The sequence below is a fragment of the Capsicum annuum genome, chromosome 11 (genome assembly GCF_002878395.1).
Source record: "Capsicum annuum cultivar UCD-10X-F1 chromosome 11, UCD10Xv1.1, whole genome shotgun sequence".
NCBI classification, from domain to species: domain Eukaryota; kingdom Viridiplantae; phylum Streptophyta; class Magnoliopsida; order Solanales; family Solanaceae; genus Capsicum; species Capsicum annuum.
Window position 1 is genome coordinate 209,600,416 of NC_061121.1, and position 20,760 is coordinate 209,621,175.

The following is a 20,760-nucleotide window of genomic DNA, read 5'->3' on the forward strand; positions in this document are numbered from 1 at the left end:
AAATTAACGTGTAAAAAATAGGGCATTAAACCTGGTTTTGATAGTAAAAATAGTGTGTATGTACCTTAATATGTTGCAGCAAAAGTGTTGAATTTGCTACTGATACAATCGCCCCAAGTCAATCTTCGTCTCTCTAGGAAACGGAGAGTTGATTCACAAACTAAAAGCCTCCTTTTTAGATTTTTGTTGATATTTTTGTTACTATCTTATTTTTATTTTTTTTCAACCACATTCTTTTTTAGAGGAAGAAGCGTATTTGTACAGGAGTATGTGGGTGGATAACAGTTACTCAGTAACTATCCCCCCTCTTTCAAAATTCAAATTATTGCTTGCTTATCTTTCATATATCAGATAATTAAAACAATAAAGGTCAAGTTGGGTCGGATCAGTCCACTTGAACTCCATGACCCGTAATCTAACATTGTTGATAAGGAAGACGATGATTATGTATCTAAATGTCAAGTTGATGATATGACAAAGTATTACTAATAAGGATAAGGATAGTGGTGGTGTGATACGTGCTCCTCATCCTTAGTAAGAGGTTTTAGGTTTGAGTTTTCTGGGCATTGAGTCGCCTTTGTTAGAGATCATTTTACCCCTTCAATGTGAAACTTTTTAACGCAAATTTAAAATTGGTTGGATTCCAAATGCTGATACCAAACACCGTGCGAAAAACAAAAGAAAAAGATATGACAAAGTATTATCCAATTTCTTTAATTTATGACCTTATTTTTTTGTAGTTTGTTCAGAGAAATGATGTATTTCTATGTTTGAAAATAATTTATTTTAACTTTTTATATTTTATTTTATTGATGAGTTTTATTGTCTACGATATATTTAAAAGTTAAGATCACAAGTTTTAAGAGTCTTACAACTATACAAATGATATGACATATTTAAGAACATAAATTTCAAAAAATTTATTTATTTTTTAAAACCTCATAGTCAGTTAAACAGGACCACATAAAATAAAAGATCAACAGTACTTTTTCTTTTTTTATTGTTTAATATTTAAATTCCAGGAAGCGGATGAAGTGTTGCACCTCCGAATTTATTTGAATTCAATATTTTCAATGTGTGACATAAATTTATACATAAATAATACATTAAAGTTACAACAAAAGAATAGTTTTGAGCTCAAAATCTTAAATATACAATGAATTTTAATGTTAAAACCTTGTAGATTGAACCCTTAAAATTTAAATCCAAACGTGTTAGGTGGAAACATATCTCAGGCAAAAAATCAGTTAGTCTAGTGAGGCAATGCCTGAATGCTTGTTTTAGAACTGTTGATTTTGTATAGCAATACGACACTTGTCCAAAAAACATAATGTAATAAGAAATTATATTTACATTTTAAAGGTTGCGAATAAATAGATTGAATCAAATTTGTAGAGGTAAAATTAGTCGAAGCAATAAAAATATCATACTGACATAATGTTATACCCCAAATTAGGGTGAATGTAATTGCTGCCCAACATAAGCTATACCTGTCGAGCGAATCCTAAACTTTTGTGTTGCATGAACTTTTAACACTGAATTCAATACCATAAATATACTTTAGTGCAATGAAATTGAATAAATCAATTGTTTGATACTTCCTCATTTTTTAAAATTTATTTACTTTTCTGTTTTGGGGTGTTCAATAATATTTATTTAGTTTATAAGATCAAAGGATAATTTATCTATTTCTACTCACTTTACCCTTATCATTAAATACAATTCACTATCTAACGCATTTTCCATAGTATTAAATTTATTATAGCCGAAAGGTAATATGGAAAAATTACCTCTATCATTTACTGATAGAGTACGCGACCTACTAGATTACCTAATTTACTTTATTAATTACTAACGAGTGAAACAAGTTGCCTAACATGTTTCAAATAAGTTAAAACAATGTAAGTAAATAAGACAAAAATTTTCACGTGGAAAACACCCGATTAAAAAGGTGTGAAAAGCCATGACTGGTACCTCTACAATATTTCACCCCAAACTTCACCAAACAACTTTGAGTCTCGACAAATGACAAATTACAAGACCTAGTCAATACAACTCACAAAACTCCCAGATTATATGATCCCAAGTCTTCGAGTTCCCTAACTTGAAAATAATAATCTTAGTTTTTATACTTCACTAAAACTAGAATATCATCAAAATTACAACTCAAGAACCAAACCTAACAAATAAAAATTAAGACACCTTATTTTCTAAGTAATAGAACCAGGTTCAACTATGCGTTCCCTCAAATTGTAAACTACTAAGTCAATTTGTTAATATCCTTTTGTTTTGTAAATGTATGAGTGACTGTGCAAGTCACTCCCTCTATTTAAACACAACTCTTCAAAGAGTTTTTATTCATATCAGACTTCTATCTTAAGTGAAACTCTCAACTCTTTAGAGTTTTGTGAAATGAAACTCCTTCTTTAAGTAAAACTCCTTTTTCAACTCAACCACTTATCTTTAGGTGTTGTAATCACACTCAATGTCATCGATTCCACACATGATGATTACTTTGAGTTTATCAACTAAATCAGCTTATCCATTCCTGAAACCAAGTGCTCTTGTTCCTTCATAGTAGTGAACTTTTTTGTTGATTGTCCATCTTTTGCCAGTATGTCAGTAAACCAATTCAACTAGCATGTTTAATATATCGTGTCAATCACCAAAACTTTATGAACTCCAACAAATTCCCTTTTTTCGATGAAGATGTACAAATCTCCTGTCATTGTGCAACTCCTAAATTTTCTTGTAGTTACAAACTTAAGAACTTTTTAGCAAGAAACAGGTTAGTTATGAGTTATAAATTTTGCATAACCGAAGTCTTCCCCTTTTTGGAATCATCAAACAGTGTAATCAGAGCATAATTTAAGCCAATGTGCAGTATTAAATGAATCATGACCACTAGGGCTATCACCAAGACAATCAGAGTAAGATAATAGAGATAACCAGTTCAATAGAGATAGAAAAATAAAGATAGACAAAATCTAAGAAATAGATACTTCATTGATCAAGCAAAATATGTCCTACAAGAGAGTAGGATAATAGCGACATCAAAAACATTCTAGGCACACACAAAAAAACTTATAAGGATAGGTTCCTAAGAAATTAAGAATGTAAAGCGGAGGATGGTGGAACAGGTACAATCAATTGTGTCAACTTGGGAATAGCCTCGGCATTATCCGCCCTTTCCTTAGCAAGATCCACCTATAATGTGAGAATTATGTCCTGAAGAGTGTCCTTTTCTTGAGAATGAGTGGCATGAGCTTCCTCTAACTCAACTAAGGTGTCAACCAATTTATTTCTCATCCTTTGCATGGGCGTTTCAACTTGCCTCATTGAAACACGCAGTGCAGCATGGTTAAAACCCCCAAGAATGTCCTTGGTAGTCTGAAAAGTCTAGACTTGTACTGAAACAACATAATCCTCAAAGATTAAGGCCAACCAGAATCCATAGGAAAGAGGCATAAGCCTTTTTGTCATCCTTTAACAACACTCTTTGCATGTGCTTAATTATAAAACTAGGAAAATTTATCTTTAGATTTGTGTCAATCAATCACATGAGGGTGATATCCAGATAGTTTGCTTTAGTGCATCGTTCCTTTAATGGTGTGATCATTTTATGAGCTACATCAAAGTAAAGTTGTTGGAGAGGTGACATTTCACGTTTAAGCACACGAAGATGCTGGAGAAGATTGAGGTTGCTTGGGAATTTCCAAATAATGGCTAATGCAGCTGCTAGGTTATCTAGGAGAGGCCATTCAAACTTGACATAGTAATCCCAGCCTCCAAGGGGAATAGAAAGGATACGAGCTATGTCCTCAGCCATAAAAGAGATAGATATACTACACACAGATGTTGTGAAGAGGTACCTTGGGCTAATCCATTGGTATAGAACTTACAAACTTCAAGGCGGCTAAATTTGCACTGAGTCTTTCCTTGGAGGAATAAAATGGAACTGCCATGGAATTCAATTTTATCCATGAGTGTGTCCACTTCAAAACCACCATAGTCAGTGATAACATTTCATCATATAAAGGATCATTTTTGAAAGTTTAGGACATGTGCCAATTGTGAATCAACTGGATCAGTAGTATGATCTCAGAAGAGAGAGAAACATCAACCTTAGTGGCTTCAAAATAAGAGGAAAGAACAATCCGAGTGACCCGTTTCAACGTCTTAGATTTAGGGGTAACTTTGGACTTTAGAGAAGAGTAAGGACATTTCTTTGGAGTATATTTCTTAGAGGAGGTTGGTGAGGGAGTAGTTTTAGGAGGCCGAAAAGCAGACGGTTTTTGAATTGAGTTTTTAATGATCTTTTCTCTACAAATTAATTGAACTAATAGATTTGATTTAGAGAGAGAGAACTTATGAGTGTAGAGGGAGTAAAAGAAGCCTGCATTTTTTTTCTTGCTAGCTTAAAGAGCTTTTTCAAGCTAAAGTTCTTCTTATATCTTTTGATTTATGGTGTGAGGATTTTGAACTGGAGAGGGACAAGATGATGATTCAAGATTGGGTTTATCCTTAGGGATGGAAATATGACCCCCATGTTTCTTGACTAAATGAGTTCGAACTCATTTTGAAATAGGAGGAGAGGTAGGTTCATCCTTACCAAAAAATATGTGAAGAGGGGCAATGTCTTGCACTAGGTTGGAGTAAAAAGACTTGAATGATTAATTTCAAGAAGAGTCTTTAGAAAAGGAATCAACCATGGAACGAAACTCGTTCCAAGTCCTAAAATTTGATCTTTTAATAGGAGGATCTGATGGAGTATCTAAAGATTTTGTTGGGTCAAGATGAATATTAATTGATAGAGATTGTTTGGAAGAATCAGTGGGATTATTTTTATTTTAGGAGGATGGATTTTAAGAAGCCATTATCAATAATTGAGATAATGTAAGTTACATGCGTCCTTTAAAAACACGGAGAAAAAGTAGAAAAGGTGGTTTAAAAGTGAGGTTAATGATGAAGAAAAGTGATTTCAAATAGGCATTTTATAAATGGTTTTAAAGGGAGATAGAAAGTATTGGAAGTTGCACCATGTAGGATTAAATAATTTTACAAGGAGTGGACAAATAGGAAAAAGAGTGGGGACGTTGACATGAAGATGCTGGCAGCTTTTATGAAAAGATGGGACTTTTGATTTTTGGCGACTACAAATATTGAGGGAATAGACAATTGAAACATGAGTACCCACCTGTTTCATGATGCATACTAAATAGCCTCACTCAAATAGGACATACATGGAAAAAAATCCATGAGCTCTACTTCTTTAGCTTTCTTAATTTTGCATAACTATTACATTACGTAGCATAAATCATCAATACACTGGAATTGAGACATACAATTAAATGTGCAAGTCTGAAATGAATAACAAAAGGCTAATTATGCAATGTAACCCTTTTATAACCAAACATTGAAGTTAGTATATGTTGTATTAATCATCCCCAAGTCTAACTTGTTCTTTTCAAAGTGTTTTCTTCCTAGTTAATAGTAAAAAAGTAAGCAATTTACTCTTCAGTGGAGTAAAACATCAGTGATATATAATTTTTTTCAATATTATCTCTAAGAAAATGATGTCTAATATCAATACATTTGGTTATTTTATGTTGAACTGGATTCTTGCAATATTTATGGCACTAGTGTTGTCATAAAATATTAGAACACACCTAACATCCATACCAAAACTGTAATTGCTATTTAATTTATAGTAATTGTGCACAACATGATCCAACAACAGCATACTTAAACTCAGCAGTTGACAAGGCCACAATGGTTTACTTTTTATTGGAACAATAAATCAAACATGATCCAATGAAGTGTGCCATACATATGGTTCTTTTTCTATTAACTAGTCGGCATCAACATAGTCCACCAGTTTGAAATTACTTCCTTTAAGATACCAAAGACCTATATCAGTAGTTTCTTTGAGATATCTTAATGTCCTTTTCACAAACTTAAGGTGATATTCCTTGGAATTAGCTTAAAACTTGCGCACAATCCAACAGTAAAGACAATCTCAGGACTGCTTCCAGTAAGATAAATGAGAGACCCAATCATTTTTTTGTACTACTTTTTTTCAACTGATGAACCTGTTTTATCCATGGCCAGTTTTGTGGATGTGCCAATGGGAGTGCTTATTTCCTTGGCTTCCTCCATGGAGAACCTTTTATCAGTTCCTTCAAATACTTTTGCTGATGAATTAGTGTTCTAGTAGAAGTTTGTCTAATTTATAACCCCAAAAGAAGTTGAGTTCATCAATCATGATAATCTCAAATTCACTAATCATAAGTTTGGAAAAGTCATGAGTCATGTTGATATTAGTTGAGTCAAAGATGATGTCATCCACATAAACCTATATAATTAATAGATCTTTGCTATTAAATTTTTAAAAAAAATGTTGTCAAATTTAACTCTTGTATGCCCATGATTCGGAAGAAATTTTAATAATCTTTCATATCAAGATCTTGGAGCTTGTATCAATCCATACAAGGTTTTGTCAAGCTTGTACACATGGTTAGAAAACTTAGCATTTTCAAACCCAGGAGGTTGCTTCATATATACTTAATCTTTTAGATAGACATTTATAAATGCACTCTCCACATCCATTTGATAAAGAGAGAATTCCTTAAAGGCCAAAAAAGCTACAAAGAGTCTAATTGCTTCACGTCTAGTCATAAGAGTAAAAGTCTCATCATAGTCTATGTCTTTCTCCTAATTGTATCCTTGGACTACCAGTCTTGCCTTGTTCCTTGTAACTTTTCCATGTTTATCCACTTTGTTTATTTTATACCCCCTAAGTTTTAATTATAGTCTTGTCTTGTGGGGAAGTCACTAAGTTCCAAAGTTTGCTTCTTTTAAACTGGTGAAGCTCCTCTTGCATGGCAATGATCCAATCTACACCAAAAAGTAATTTATTTACCTTTTTGGTTCAATCACTGATAGAAAAGCTTTGAAGGAATAGATATACTTTAATCAAGATCTGGTAGTAATCTCAGATGTAAGATCAATGAGAACTTTCTCAATTGGATAAGATCCTTGATACTTTTATCTTTTTGGAACCAACCCTTGTGAGCTATTGGGCTCACTGTGAATGACTTAAGCTGAAGTTGCTGATGATTTAGTTTCCTCTATTAATGTGCCTCTAGGGTGTTCTTTAGTTGGACCAGGTTGTACAACCTATTTCTTCTCCTATTCTTCAGTTTTACTTTCATCCTGCATGTTAATCTAAACATAAGATTCATCAAAAACAACATTCACACTTTCTTCAACACAGTTTATCCTTTTATTCAAGACCCTATAAGCTTTACAATGGTAATAATACCCTATAAATACTCCCTCATCACTTCTTGCATTAATTTCATCCAAATTATCTTTTCCGTTATTATGAATAAAACTTACTACTAAAGGTTCTAAAATGTGAAATATTAGGTTTTCTACCTTTGAGTAATTTATAGGGAATCTTTTATAGGATGTGCCTAATCATGCATTTATTCAAAATGTAACCAACAATGCTTATGGCCCCAACCCAAAGATTTTTTGCGAGATTTCCTACAAGCATCATTGTTCTATCAATGTATTCCAAAGTACTATTTCTCCTTTCTAGTACTCCATTTTGTTGTGGTGTTCCAGGAGTAATAAATTATGATCTATAGTATTTGTTAAACAAACTTTCATAAATTTTACATTTTCAAATTCAATACCATGGTTAGATCTTATGAAAACTAGAGAAGTGCCTAACTTCTTTTCTATTTTCTTAATAAAGATAGAAAAGGTATCAAAATCATATTCCTTCAAAGACAAAAATAGTATCTAGGTAAACTTGAAATAGTCATCAATAATTATAAAAAACATACCTTTTGCCTCCCCCACTTTGTAATCTCATTAGTCCACAAATGTCCATATGAACCAGCTCAAGACACTTTATTGTACTAACATGGTTATTTTGGCTTGAAATAAGATCTTACCTATTTTTCCCTTACACAATAACTACACACCTTTTCTTCTCTGAATTTTGTTTTGGTAAAACCCAGCACCATGTCCTTAATATTTAGTTTGTTTAATTACTTCAGACTTGCAGGTCCAAGTATTTTATGCCAAAAAAGGGGATCGTTTTTAATTCCACTTAGACAAGTTAGTCTTGTCCCAGGCATCCTCATGATATCAGTTTTTTTTACACATTTTTGTGTCTTCTAGTAATAAAAACATTCTCCTTGGTATCTATCCTTTTGACCTTACAACCTGCATAAGTAAATGTTACCTTATTATCTTTGTCATATAATTATGAGATGATGAGAAAGTGTTTCTTTAGTTCTTTCACAAGATAGACATCTTCCAGTGCTCTATATTTAGATTTGCCAATATTTTCAACTCCAGTAACAGTACCTTTTTTATCATATCCAAGTGACACCCCTACCCTATAAATTTTGGAGAGTGAGAGGAATTTTTGTTTATCTCCAATTATGTGTCTTGATCAAGTACTTTCCAAGTACCAGTGTCACTTGCCTCCTTTCACTCTAGCCTATAATACAAATTAGTGATTAGTTTTAGGTACCCACACAAGCTAAGGTCCTTTATTATGATAAAAAGAATGTATAAGTTTCCTTGTAGCCCATCGAGGTAACAGGTTGTCTAACCTATTTCACTGACCATCCTTGACTCTCTTCCTATTAGCTTGGGCTAATTTGGAGTCAAATTCTTTTACTAGATTTGTGCTTCTAGTTTTTCATTTATAGCAACTGGACATTCAGTGATTGGATGTCCTAGATTTCCATATATATAGGTTAGATCTTTTGTAGCATTAGAACTTTCATAAAAATACAATCCAGCCTTTTCACTGTGTGTTCTTTCACTTAGTTAATAAACATTTCTTGAAGAATTTGTCCACCTGTTAGCTCTTGCAAGATCATTTTTCAATTTGGATACTTTTTGATTTAATTTCCTTACTTTTTCTTTTTTACTGAAGCATTGATGTTTTAACTTAATCAGTTCAGACTCAATTTTTTCTCGTTCCTCACTGTTAACCTTCTGCCTTTTTTAGAAAGAGATAGTTTTAAAACTTTAAATTTGAGTCTCAAGTTTGATGAATTAAGTTTTCTAACATGTTCCTTTAGGATACAGTGTTTTTTTTAACATTGATTTTTCAAGCATCTAGATCAATATAATCAAGATTTAGGCATGCAATATACTACTGAGTATTTGAGCCCTATGAGAGGTTAGTTCTTGAAAATCATTAATTAAATCACTCATTAATGAAACAAGTTTTTTCTTAAAACAAATTCAACTTTTATTTTAGTTCAAGGTACTTACCTCAAAGGTTGCATCTTCTTCTTCTATAGCAGAGTCACCAATAGCTAAGAGAGTTGTCTCATCAACATCTTAATCATCTGATGAGTATGATCCCCAATTAGCAACCAAGCATACTCTTTATTTTCCCTCATCTTAGCTTTTTTTTAGTTCCTTTTTATATCTCTCCCTTTTTTTCAATTTTCCAGAGATAGCAATCCCTAATTCGGTGATCTATCTTGCCACATTTGTAACATCCAGCCTGATTATCATTGGAGTGCTTCTTGCTTCCTGTTCTTTTTTTTCTTTTAAAGAACTTACTGAAGTTTTTGTGATGAATGAAACTTGTTCCTCATCTTGTTGAATATCCTCATCACTATCAAATGCCTTCAAAGTTAATGCTTTCTCCTGAGCGGATTCATCTTTCTTTACCTCATTTATTTGCATATCATAAGACTTTAAATTTTCAACTATGTCATCCAAGGTCATGCTAGTGAGATCCTTTTTATTCTCTAATTGTCTTGACCTTAACATCTCATTTTTCTTTAGGCAGTACCCTTAAAATAATTTCTACCAGTTCTTCAAAAGAAATGACCTTTTCCAAAGATGTCAACTTATTAGTTTAAGAAGTTAATATTGTCATCATTTCATATAGTGATTCATTTTCTTTCATTTTGAAGGCCACACGTGCATTATCCAAAACATCTCAAATTGTTTAATAGTGGTACAATTTGACACCTTGTTATACTCAGCAGGATCCAGTCCACAAACTAGAATGCTTTTGGCCATTGTATTATTCCTTAATACAGTCAAATCCTCAGGGGTGATTTCATTTCTAACCTTCTTGACTTACTATTTTCATAGGGATTGTTGGTCTATTAGTGATCCTATCTCATAACACATAATATTCTACTTGATGAAACATTTCCATTCTAGCTTTACACCAAATGAAATTGGAACCATCAAACAGTGGTGGTCAAGTGGTTAATTGTCCTTCACTGTGCCCAATTGGTGGTGTGTAGTTCATCATGATGACCTTATCTTAGTTACTAACCCTTGTTAAGATAACCTGCTCTGATACTAATTTATAGAGTACACGACCTACTAGATTGCCTAATTAACTTTATTAATTACTTATGAGTGAAAAAAGTTGCCTAACGTGTTTCAACTAAGCTAAAATAGTATAAGTAAATGAGACAAGGAATTTCATGTGAAAAACACCAGACTCAAAAAGGTTTGATAAAACCACAGCCTATACCTCTACGTGATTTCGCCCCAAACTTTACGAAATAACTTTAAGCCTCGACAAATGACAAATTACAAGACTTATGTAATTTAGAAATTATAAACTCTAACTCTTACTCAACAAAACTCACAAACCTCTATGTGATCCCAAGTCTACGAGTTCCCCAACTTGAAGACAATAATCCTACTTCAGTTTATACTTTACTAAAACTATAATTACATCAAAATTACAACTCAAGAACCAAACCTAATACATAGAAACTAGGACACCTTATTTTCTAAGTAATAGAATCAAGTTCAACTACGTGTTCCCTCAAGCTGTGAACTGCTAAGTCAATGTGTCAATTGACTTTTGTTTTGTAAGTGCATGAAAGACTGTACAAGTCACTCCCTCTATTTAAACATAACTCTCCAAGGAGTTCTTCACATCAAACTTCTATCTTAAGTGAAACTCTCAACTCTTCAAAGTTTGTTATGAAGTGAAACTCCTTCTTCAAGTAGAACTCTTTTTCAACTCAACTTCTCTTATCCTTGGGTTTTATAATCACACTCAATGTCTTCTATTCCATATGTGATGATTACTTTTAATTCATCAACTGCATTAACTTATCCATTCCTGAAACCAAGTGCTCTTGTTCCTTCAAAGTAGTAAACTCTTTTGTGTACTATCCATCTTTTGCCTGTGTGTTGGTGAACCACTTCAACTAACATGTTTCAGCTATCTTTTCAATCACCAAAACTTTAAGAAGTCCAATATTTATTACTTCTTAATCCTTGTGCCAATAGGAAAGTGAATAAGTAAAGATTGATGCAGGGAGTAAATATTTTGCATGAATAACTCTCTAAATTAAGTCCTACGTCTCTAAGGATTTAAAAATAAATTGAAAGTATTCAGTATGCTCCTAGAAAAGAACCAGTTATTTTTTCTATACAAATGGAACATCAAACAAAAAATATACCACCAAAAGAGAGTAAACAAACCTCCCCCAACTAGATTTAAAAAAATTCCCCTCTAATCACATGATTTGTCATCTATATTTATAGAGTTTAAAACCATAATTAAATAGACTTATTCAATTTAGTTTCTCCTTCAAGTGCATATATAGTATTTAATGGCTTTTAATCACTTTTACCCTCAATTATTATTTTACAATATGTAGTCACTTGAGCCGAGGGTACTCTTTCGAAAACAACTTTTACCTCTACGAGATAGTAGTAAGGTCTGCGTACACTTTATCCTCTCCAACCTCACTTGTGAGATTTTACTGGGTATATTATTGTTGTACCATATCTAGTAATAATTAATCTAAAGTTATTAACTTTAACACTAGGAAGTAATGAAACTCTTTGAAAAACATCTCCAAAAAACTTTGGATCTAGGTCTTGCCTGATTCTGGAGAAGAAACTTTAGGTTTTCAGCATTGGAGAACAAAAAAACATGAAAACTAGTTTTTTATTAAAAGAAAACAAATTCTAAATGGGTATACAAGACAAAATATTAGTCTAATTAAGAGGTGAAAAAGACCCAATAAAAGATTAATAAATTTCTTAAGGGTGTGTTAATTTGGTATGAAGGAAAATACTTGCAATACCCCATACTAATCCTAGCTCGATTCAACTCTTAGTTGCATGCTTAAGGGGATTAAGGCTTGAAATTTTCACAAAGTGCTGGAGACTTAGTCATTTTAAGGCCTCTTAACTTCAAGGATTTTTAACTTGTTGTTTCTGACCCCGAGATGTTGGTTTTTGATTTAAAGCATGTTCATGGTCTTTATCTTAGTGTGTGAAGTGCTTATAAGGGTAAGAATGTTCATAGAAATCACTTAGAACAAAGTTGAGCTAAGAGCCTTTGATTCATCCAAAGTTTGGTATTCGATTCTATAAGGGTCAAATTTGAACGTGTATAATTTTTTATATACGTGAAATTTTTTATCTCAAGACACACCAAATTATAGATAATTGCCCAATGATACCAATTTAGCCTTAATCTGATACCCGAGCAAAAAGTTGTGATCATTTTTGTCAGAACCAGTAAGTCACTGTGATAAGACCGTGTCACGATGAGCCTTTAATCTACATTCCAGTTATGAATTTTTTGTTTAAATAATTATGGGGAAATAGGGTATTTCCCCCCTCAACCTAATCGTTCATAACACGATTTGGCATCAGTTAGGGCATAATTTTGCCCTCCTTCTCCAATTTTCCCCTCAAGAAAATCACTCCCCTCCCCAAGAATAAGAATTCAAATTCTTTATCCCCAATAAATCATGAATTCAAATTTCCCAAGTTCAAGAATTTTCAAATTCCTATATCATGTTTCATTAATTTTAGGATGAACCCTAAGTTATGAATTTATCCATGTTATCCTATTGTTTTCCCATGTTTAAGATATTCTCATGTATAAGCTTATGATTTTCATATGTTTGATTAAATGCTCGTGTTAGGGTCTTTGAACCATAATCACTTATTACAGTTTTTCAAGATTGATATCGTATTTTGTACTCATCTGTGCTGGTGGATTATAAACAATAGATACCTATGTTATTTACATAAATTTAGCTTTTCAAGTATTCAGACAGTTAATTCATGAATCTTATCAACATACTCAAATATTCATATTCATGTTGAGCTTTATCAATTTATATATTCATAATTACTCCAGAATCTGTATCCACTGTTATTTTCATAATATCATGACCTGAACTTATCAGTTATCACTGTGTACACCAGTTAGTATTTCAGTGTCTTTCTGTTGGGAGTAGGATTTAGCATCGACCTAACATAGGGATGACGTCTCCCCCGTCAGTTAGGCATGAGATGTTAGTACCAGTCCCTAAGTTCCAGGCCTATGGCGCCACCGTAGATTTTGAGGTGTCCCCTGTCAGTTAGACATGGCACCCTCGTCCTTTGGGATATCAATTTAGTGATTACTACTGTTTAGGTTCTATTTCGAAAGCAAGGATTAAACAACCCTCGTCAACATGGGTCAGACATTGGTCTCCATGATAGCTCACATAGTTTATATCAGTTACATGATATCTCCCACAGTCTCAGTCAGTATTCAGTATGTTTTCAGTTCAGGTTTGCTTGAATAAGTGTACAGACTTTTAGATACTCAATTTTTCAACTTCAGTTTTTCAAATTTCAGATTTATCTTAGTAGCATAACAAATATACACTTAGTCTTGCATTCTCAGATATCTTAGTTTTTATACATTCATGCTCGGTATATTTGTATATCCAGATCCTTGAGTTATGTCAATTTCCATCCCGTAGTTTTAGACCCTATATTCATACAGTACCCATGTTTTACTATTTTTCAGCTTCAGTTCTACTTATATTATAAAAGAAGAGTTTTAAGAAACTAAGCATAGTGATTTACCAGACTACCAAATTATATTTTATACATGTTTTAAGACACTTCAGCTTTCAGTTTATTTCAGCCTCTTGTTGAGTCTACTTACCCTTAGCATGCATGATTTAAGATTACGTATGAAATCAGTTTTACTTATTGCATTTTCCCCTGCTTAATCAGTACATTCTAGAAGTGTTGACCTACATATATGTCTGTGTGGCTACATTATTTCATAATATAGGTACCAAATATAGTCCATACATAAGAATCAGATAGTTACAGTTTCCAGCTAGGTGATTAGTTCTCGTATTTTAGGGACTTCAGTCAAATGTTGTTGTTCATGTAATTTACTTTATTATGCATATATTGATTAGTGGTAGTTGGAGGCATGTCCCAGCTATCTATAGTTAGTATAGTAGAGGCTTCATAGAGGTCAGTCAAAGTCAGTCATATAATTTAAGTTCTCTCTTCAGTTTTATCATATTATAAATTGTATCATTATTATATTTTTCCCAAAGTTTGTCATGATTATATTTCTGCAGCGAAGAACTAGCTATTTAATATGTTTTAAATCAGTTGCTCAATAGTATGCCAGTTCATGTGTTAGCTTGGGATCACTTGTGGTTCCAAGCATCTTGTTTTAACTAGGGTCCTAAATTGTTTATGAATTCATGCCTAGCAGAGTCTTGCGTAATAGTACAGAGATGTCTATACTTTTTTTCGAGAGGCTACAGGGAATTTACAAAATGTTTCCTTTCTTTCATGTCTCAGATCTTGCAATAGAAGTGTTCTTTAAGGAACTTATGCAGATTTTCATGTTAATATATTCATGCCATCTCTACCTTATTCTTGAAGCAACAAAAATAGTCAAGCTCAATTCCTTACCGATAGAGCTTTCACAGGAAGTCCCCATAGGCAGTTATGGGATTACACTGTAATACCCCGTGAATTTTCCTAGCTTAAATTTTCCCCTAGAATGTTAAGGGATAGCTTCACAAAATAAATACTAATTAGCTTTCCAACGATATAAGATTCACATAAATCTGATAACCGGGTAAAAAGTAATGGTTATTTTAAGTCCCAGTCAAAAAATATCATCATTTTGATCAATAGTGTGTCGCGTAGCACGTTTAAATTTCCAATTATCCCAGGCCCTCCGTAATAATGGCGCATCTCGGAGAGGGTCAATTTCCTATTTGTCAATTTCAAGGGTCCAGCGCGATAATGGCGCATCGCGTCATGTGCCAAAATGGCATTCCAAAGAGACTGCGATGTCTCTGCATTGCAGAGCCTGCCCATTTTCCAATCGTAGATTTCCAGTGAGCCACCGCGATAGTGGCGCGTCGCGGTGGCCACCCATATCGGGAAAATATATGTTTTCCAGTTTTGTATAAAAGTTTAAAGGGAGTATTTTGGTTAATCCCCAGGGCCCCAATCCATCCAAAACACCTCATTAATCATATACTAAGGCACTTTATGCTTATTTCATCACTTTTCTCTAAAAAGCAAATCCTAGTTCATCAAACTTCCTCCCCAAGAAATCCAAAATTTCTCCATTAATCCTCCAAGATAATTCAAGATTTAGAATTCCCAATTCAAGAACTTTAAGAAGTCATCTCCAGAACATCAATAAAGATCCAAGATTCAAGTTCTAGAATCTAGATCATCCAACAAGGTATGAGAGGTTTGAACAAGGATAATTCTTTTATCCTCGTGCCCAAAACTTTATTTTAATTACAAATTTACTGCAACTTATATGATTTTTCATGAAATTCAAGTTAGGGTTTATACCCATTATCATTATTTGCAAGATTATGAGATTTTCCATGATTTAGAAGTTGAATTACATGATTATATTTATAATTCCATGCATATTGTTGATATTTCCAGATTTTATGATGAATTATAAGTGTTTACATCATCAAGCATGAATTTTTAGATGTTTTAACATGAGATTGTTGCATGGGTTATTATGCCCTAATTAAGATTTTTATTTTAAGATTATTTGTTCTATAACCACCCTCAAATAAGATTATTCTTAGATTATTGATAAAGATTTGACCTTTTTGTCCTAAGCTAAGATAAAGAATCCACTTTGTTCAGATAACTTGAGATTTAAAGAAAGAAAAGCATAATTGGTTTTCTTGTAAACTTTTGTGCTAGTTTTGAAGTGGATTTCTTAAGATTTTGAGCATAAGAATGGGAGTAGTATTTAGCACTGATATGGGTAGGTTACTACGATTTCATAACCCAGAACTACGTGCCAACATAGGATTCAAATTATTTCCACTTCTATGTAGATGACTCAGATTATGATCACATTAGATAGAAGTTCTATTCCGATGGAAACGGTAGAACAGTCCTACCTAATAGAGGCCAGTCGTGGGACTCCATGGATGCTTACATAGTGTATGTTGGTTATAAGAACCTCCAAAAAGATGTCCCCTACTCTTAAAACAGTTTAATGATTTGAAGCCCTAAGATATACAAAATAAGTTTTCAAACTTCACTTAGCCTATGTGATTTGAGAAATAGAACAAAGATGCAGATTTCAGAACTAAGTGTGATGACTCATAATATTTAGATTACATATTTTATTATTCATGATTTTACTTTCGAATTTCAGATTACCCGAGCCCAAGTGAGTCATTTATATTTAGCATGCATGATTTTATAAATTGTGATGATATTGTTACTTATTGCATATACCTCCATATACTCAGTACATCCTCAAAGTACTGATCCACATATATGTCAATCTGCTACATTATCTCATAATATAGGTTCAGGTGCTCAGTCTCAGCAGTGTGAGTGATCTTCGAGCATGTCTCCTACATTCCTACAGTTGGTGAGTCCTCATAGTTTGGGGACTTAGATGTTCACACTTTCAGTTTATTAGTATATGTTCCATCATTCATTTCAGATAGTTGAGTCAGCTGGGGCATATCCCAGTGGCTCTCTAGATTCAGATAGTAGAGGCTTGTTAGACTACCACATATAGTATTCAGATTTCTATTTTAGTACACAGAGTTTCAGCATTTGCTTTATCAGACTTTTGAGATTAGTTGATTCAAACAGTTTTATGCATATATTATGATTTTTCTTTTATGTTTTCCCCTATTTTGAGATTTAGATTTAGAAAAGACAACCAGGGTTAGCTCAAGACTACTTGTACTTCGAAGCACCGTGTGGCATCTCGAGAACTAGATTTTAGGGCGTTACACACGCGTAGACTCAAAAGTATTCCATCAATTCTTTTAAGTTCCAAAGTTTGAAGGACTTTATTCGTGTCCATACTAGTGCATTAATCCCAAGTCAAATGTGATTTCAGATCCCTCCTTAGAATCCTATGACAGTATACGATCTAGAGTTAGAAGAAAGAAACCCAGAAGTTTAGTAGCAGTAGAATAGGGATAGTTTTATCTGAATTTAGTAGATTATGTATCCATAGAGATAGTTCCATGAAAGGTGAACCAGTAGGATTAAAATAGTGTATGCAAGAATTTAAGTTTATTTATTTGAAATTATATGTTGTTGATGTTGGGTATGTTGGTGTAATGGTAACTCACAAGGTTTAGATGTGATGTTAGTAGGTTATGAAGGAAGTTAGTATGGTTAATTGGACTTTGGGATTACCCATGTTAAGTTTTATAATCTAAGTTTGAATTTTTGAAGATTAAGCAAATAGAAAGAAAAGTTGAAATTCTAGGTGGTGATTCTCCCAAAGATTCTAAGTTAATCGGTGTTTAAATTGTTATATGATAATTGTGGGGCTATAGAAAGATAAGAGTTGTATCTTAGAGGGAAGTATTAGCAGTGGCTTTTAAATTTTTAGGTGTAGTTTTTCAAGGTAAAATTATCTATGTGTATTGTTATATCTTGAACTCTAGAGTAATATAATTGCAGTTCAGCTTAGAGTTATTAAAGGGTTCCACAGAATTATAATGATAGATTAAAGCTAGGGAGGGGTATGATAGGACAAGTAACCAAGTCAGGCTTTCAGATTCTAGCAGTGATGCTAGAGTATTATAGAACATCAGTAGGGGGGGAAGATGCCCGACCCATTATTATCTTAGTGCAAAGTTTTGTTCTTCATTCATCATGATATCTACTCATGCATTACATGTCATCTCCATGATCACAGTTCATGTTCATGCACATAATAAAGAATCATGTACTCTCCCAGTTTCTAGTATGAGGATTTCCAATTTATTCAACAGTATGAATCATATTCCATGAAATTTTTGAACTCCAAACTTAGTTCATGCAACTCATGACTCAAGTACTCATGTTCTACAAAATGTTTAGTTCTAGGTATTCATGTTGCACTCTTAATGATCAACAAAATTCAAATTACGCCATGTATATCCTTAGTTTTGATCTCTCTAATGTATCCATGTCATAGGTACTCTATTCGTCAGGCCTCAATTAAGTGCCCAAGTTAAGTGTCCAAGTTGTAACACCCTGAGAGTACACCCGTGAGCTAACCCGTGAGTTTGTACCTGCTGTGAGCACTAAATAGAATAATAACATATGCGGACGACCAACTGATAAGCCATAAGATTTTAAGTAATAAAATCGATAAAATCTGTAAGCCAAACTAATAATACTGATAAAATATCTAACAATGACAACTGAAGTCGAAATACTAGATAGCTGACTGTAGTGCTCGAAAGCCTCTATACTGATTGAATAAGAGTTGATGGGACAGGCCCCAACTAACTACAACTAACTACTAAACTATAAGCATGAAATAAAGTAGTTTTTCCTCAAAATATGAGAACTCACCACTACTACGGCTGATAGTTTGGGAAGTATATGCGTGATTCGAGAACAGGGCATCTGAACCTATGATATGATACATCATAGCACAAAAAAAGAGAATGTGATCATTACTTTGAATGTACTGGTATGCTAAATTAAGGCTGATATGCATAATTTCATGAACTAGATTAGTAACTGTCTGAATATATATATATACATAACATGAAGTACTAAATAGAGTGCATAAAATCTGTACATAATGAGGATATGTGAAATCTGTAAATACTGATGATGCATGAAATCTGTAAGTATTGAGAATGCATGACCAAGCATAAAATAAATTGCAATTATAATCTGTTAATACTAAAATAGTGAAATCTGATGACTGAATCACTAATATCTATATGTTATGGTCAAGCAACTGGAACTGAATTACTGAACTAATTACAGGACTAAGACTGTGGAAGGTATCATCTAATCGACATGCCCCAATCTGAGCTAATCAGGATACAACCTGTAACCCCAGTTAGAAGGGTGTTAGTACCGTGCCACGGGTACTAATGCTAGCTATGTAGATCCACTATACTGATGTACTATCCCGAAAGACTAACGATGTTAAACCTAAACTGATGGGTGACCCCTATGAGGTAGTCAAGCCTAATCTAATGAGTGAATTCTCATATCCTACGCTGGCTACATAGTTATGGATTACAGGGACTGCTACTAACGACTCTGCCTAACTAATGGGGACGCCACCATCCCTGCACTCGCTCGGTGCTAAACCCTACTCCCAACTGAACTGACTCAAAATGCTGAACTATTCTAAGTTTAACTGATTCTGATGTTTGACTAATCTGATAATGCTCATAAAATATTCTGAAACTATTTGGAAGATACTGAGACTAGATAAACAACTAAGTTTTTGGGTATTCATAACCCCCAGGACTCAATAGCAATAATGGTAATGTAGTACTTAAGCTTGGAGGATATAACATGAAAGATTTTATCAAATCTTCATTCTTGTAGGCATTTTATCAAACACTTGATATACATAACCTAAACTAGTCATGGGAATAGTATAAAACTTGAAGTAATAACATGATTTCGACATCAACAACACTAATCATGGTTAGAGTCTGTGTACAACCTTATTTGAACACATAGGGTTTAATAATAGTATCAACTTTACGTAAAGATGATAAAGAATCAAAGTTCATGGAGGTTCATGATTATAACACAATTAAAAAATCATGGTAGCTTGTAAGGTCACAACTTGAATTTATAAACATGGTTACTTGGACTCCATGGGTGAAAGGGACCCATGAATGAACATCTAACATACCTGAGAAAATTAATTCTTGAATTTTCTTGAAATTTTTTTGAGAGTTGGACTTGATTCTTGAAGGCTAGGATTTTGCTAACTAAGAGAATTCTCTTAATTTTAGGAGAAATTAAATAGAATAATGAATTAACTAGATTATTAGGGTTAAATCACATGTTTTGGACTGATTAAATTCATGGAAAAGACCAAATTGTCCCTGAAAGAAATTAAAATTTTGTCACTGGAATCCCGACTTTGGCCATCACCGCGATGTGGTGGCATCGCGGTGAGCCACTGAAAGTTGGCTGAAACTATTTAAAAATGAACAATTGCAAAAACGGACTTTGGCGCGATGCGGTGTAATCGTAGAGCCTCACTGGAAATTAACAACTGTGAAAATACCCCTTAGCGCAACGCGCTATTATCGTGTTGACTTATTGAAAAATGCCAATTGAGAACTGGAACTTCACCGCGATGTGATGGAATCACAGTGTTTCACTAGAAACTGACAAATGCCATTTGGCTTGTCACCGCGATGCGGTGCTTCTCAATTTGACACACTGTCTCACTAAAAGTGGCATAACTTCTCACCCAGATATCGAATATTGGCAAAATTTATATCGTTGAAAAGCTAATTCAATTTCCTACTCAATGGTGGTCTTAAGATGGAAAATTCTATGTAATTTGAAAGTTTTTTTTAGGAATTCTCATGTACTACGAGATAAACTGAGCTAGGAATATATAGGGTATTATAATATCTCCCCTTTGAGAACATTCATACTCGAATGAAT